Source organism: Furipterus horrens, unplaced genomic scaffold, assembly GCF_987537825.1.
Source record: "Furipterus horrens unplaced genomic scaffold, mFurHor1.1.pri manual_scaffold_2, whole genome shotgun sequence".
NCBI lineage: Eukaryota > Metazoa > Chordata > Mammalia > Chiroptera > Furipteridae > Furipterus > Furipterus horrens.
The window spans coordinates 9,901,773-9,904,915 of NW_028327172.1; positions in this window are offsets into that span (position 1 = coordinate 9,901,773).

A 3,143-nucleotide genomic window follows, 5' to 3' on the forward strand; every position below is an offset into this window, starting at 1 on the left:
ATTGTTACAATAGTTCCAATTTTTTCCCCTTTACTCCCCTCCACCCAGCACCCCCCTCCCCCACATCCTACCTGTTGAACAACCCCCTTCCTCCCTCCTCCCTCCCTCTCCAGCCTCTGGGAGTTATCATTCTACTAAGGCTTTGACTAGTTTAGATAGCTCATATAAGTGGAATCGTACCATGTTCGTCTTTTTTTCATGGGCTAGCTTATTCATTTAGCATAATGTTCTCAGGTTTTATCCATATTGTAGCATGCGGCAGGATTTTTCTCTTTTTTAAGACTGAATAATATTCCATTGTGTGTATACGCCACATTTAAAAAATTTCACAGCAGACCTCTAGGATGCTTCCACCTCTTGGCTCTTGTGAATAATGCTGCAAAAATGGTGCTTTTTATCCAAGACTAGTTAGTATCAGAGACTAGTTCTCTCTTTCCTTTTAATACCTTTGGGGTGGGGTGCTTTCTTTCTGTATGTAAATTATTGTTAGGTTAAACATCTTTGGTGGAAATAAACAAGGTAGATGAATACGGGAATTCTATAAATACCACATACCATTGAACGGGAAGGGGAAAAGGTGCCCCAGGACAATAACAAAGTATAGATTCTCGTTAGGTGGTCTGTTCAAACAGATAAGGAGAGACCATCCATAAGGCTGTCACATTGTTTAAACCTAGAGCAGCTGAACTTCCAGACTCCAGATGTTTACTCACATGAAAGGCACAGAACCATCCCCCATATCTCACTGCAGCATCCCTGGAGTCGTAAATCCTGACCCCCAGGATCAAAGGCCCAGGGCAGTTGTGGGGAGAAAAGACCACCCTAAAACAAATGGGTAGTTCCCGCAGTTCAGAGACCACTTGTAAAGGCAAAACCGCAGCTGATCATAACTATGAGAAGCGATGTTTGGGTATTCCGGTATTCCATCCAACAGTGATTTCTTGAGGAGACACATAAAATAAGACTAAAATCAATGTCATTATTATAAAATAAAGTCTCTACCCAAATGTGGACAGTACATACGTTGAATCAAGTGTTTGCTGTGCATTTATAGGCATAGATGGTGTCAGAGAAACAGGACTGAATCAGGTTCCCAAGGAGCTTCCTAGTAGTTAGAGTGAAAAGGCAAATACTCATGACTATGGTATACATTATACAAGGCAGTGTATATTGAGCGTGGTGTCTGGAGGAGGGGGAAGTGCTCTTGGCTGGGAAGAGCAGAGACCATGACAGGGGGATGGAACTTTGCACTAGACTCGGAAAAATGACAGCATTAAATAAATGAACGAAGTTCAGAAAGACATTTTTTTGTTTGTTTTGCTTTGCTTTTTTTAACCAATATGTATTTCATATGAAGTGCGAAACTGAGGACAATGACAAAAAGACATAGTCTCTGCCTTCCAGGAGGTTTCCAAAAATTATTTCAGTGGGAGAGCAGATTTTTCTAATGAGGCCCACACTGCCCTGGCCTCACCCTCCAGAGGCACCTCCAGGATACTCAGTGCCTGAAAGCACATCTTGATGAGAGGGGATGGGCATCCAGGGCCCCCAGTCTGGCTGTGGTAGCAGCTCAGGAGTTGACTCTGACGCTGTCCCCTGGAGCCACCAGCGGCCAGGCATGCTGTGACCACACCAATGCGGTCCTCAGTGTGGCCATCTTCCAGCACCCTCTCACCTCACCCTGGCTGGCTGTCCCCATGCATTTCCTGCTCAGCCCCTGACCCTTGGCTCTTAGGGCTGGTGTTTGGTCTCCCACTGTGAGGCTCCTTCAGACTTTGGCTCTGAAACTGCTTTAGGAGAGAAGATAGGAAGAAGTGCCAGTGGGGTTTCCAGGAGGAAATGCTCCACAAGACATCAATCTTCACACCGAGATGCTGGGTGGAGGAGTCGACAGGGAGGTGGGTGGGGTGGGAGAAGCGTTGGATCCTGGGATAGACCAAGCGAACTCTTGTTCGAATATCTAGCCTTCCAGCTCGGTGACCCTGAGCAAATTGTAGCTTAGAGGCCCCTTTTCTTCATTTGTAAGTCTGGCAAAATAATACCAAGTCGCAGGATTATTGCAAAGTTGCAGTTGCAATGGAAAAACTAACAGTGAAGCCCCCTGCGGGGCATATGGTATAAAGGGCCAGGGGAAAGGGGATTCTGTCCGAGAGGGAGTGGGGGAGCCTCCCTGAGCTCGGGGTGTGCAGAGAGAAGAGCAGAGGCTCTAACTGCCGAGCCAGGGCGGGGCCATGTTTATGATTTTGGAGAGGATCTGAAGACTCGGCGAAAATGCTGCTTTTTGCTCCATGGAGCCAACTGCGGTCACTCAAGGAGAAATGCAGAGGACTGGGGGAGGGGGCTGGGAGGCTGGGAGGCTAGGAGGCGGGCTGCACAGCCAGCCTGTCAGTCCAGAATGATGGATGAGCCTATTCCATGGCTTGTAATTAATGCTGACTGGCTCTGAGATCCTTCCCTTGAGGGAGTGTTCCCTGCTCCCCAGGCCTGGAGGCCCTCCTCAGGGGTGGGGGCTGGGCTGGATGTAAAGTTTGCCCTGAAACTCCAGCGCAGACTCCCAGAGGCTGGTGTGCATGCGCTTTTGTACCTGTGTGCATGTGGTCATATGTTTATATTTGTGACTCTCGTAACAGTGCATGTGTGAACATGTCTGCATACTATATGTGTGTTCTTTGTGTGTACTTAACATACATAAAAATGTGCACTGTGCTAAGTTGCTAGTCAAGACAAAGATTAAATATATGCAACGAGATGGATATGTGAAATGCTAGACTTTTGTCTGGGTCCCTTGACGCTGACTTTCAGTTTCAAGAAATCACTTGACTGGTCCCTCTTAGTTATCCCAGTGGCAGGCTGCCCCTGCCCTGGGGGAAGAAATTATAGAAGTGTCCATGCCTCTGTGGGCACTGCCCCTTCCTGAGGTGCCTGATAGCCAAAGCAGGTCAGGATGGAGGAGTTTTCCTAGTTTGCATAAGAGTTTTTCTGGGATAAAGAAAATTCATATATTCCCAACATTTCTTCCAAAGATTCAAAATTGTGGAGAGTAATTTCAACCAAGACTTAGGACAAAGAATATCAGCAAATTCTCTGAAATAAAATTGCCTTGCCCTGGCTGCTGTGGCTCAGTGGATTGAGCGCCAGCCTTT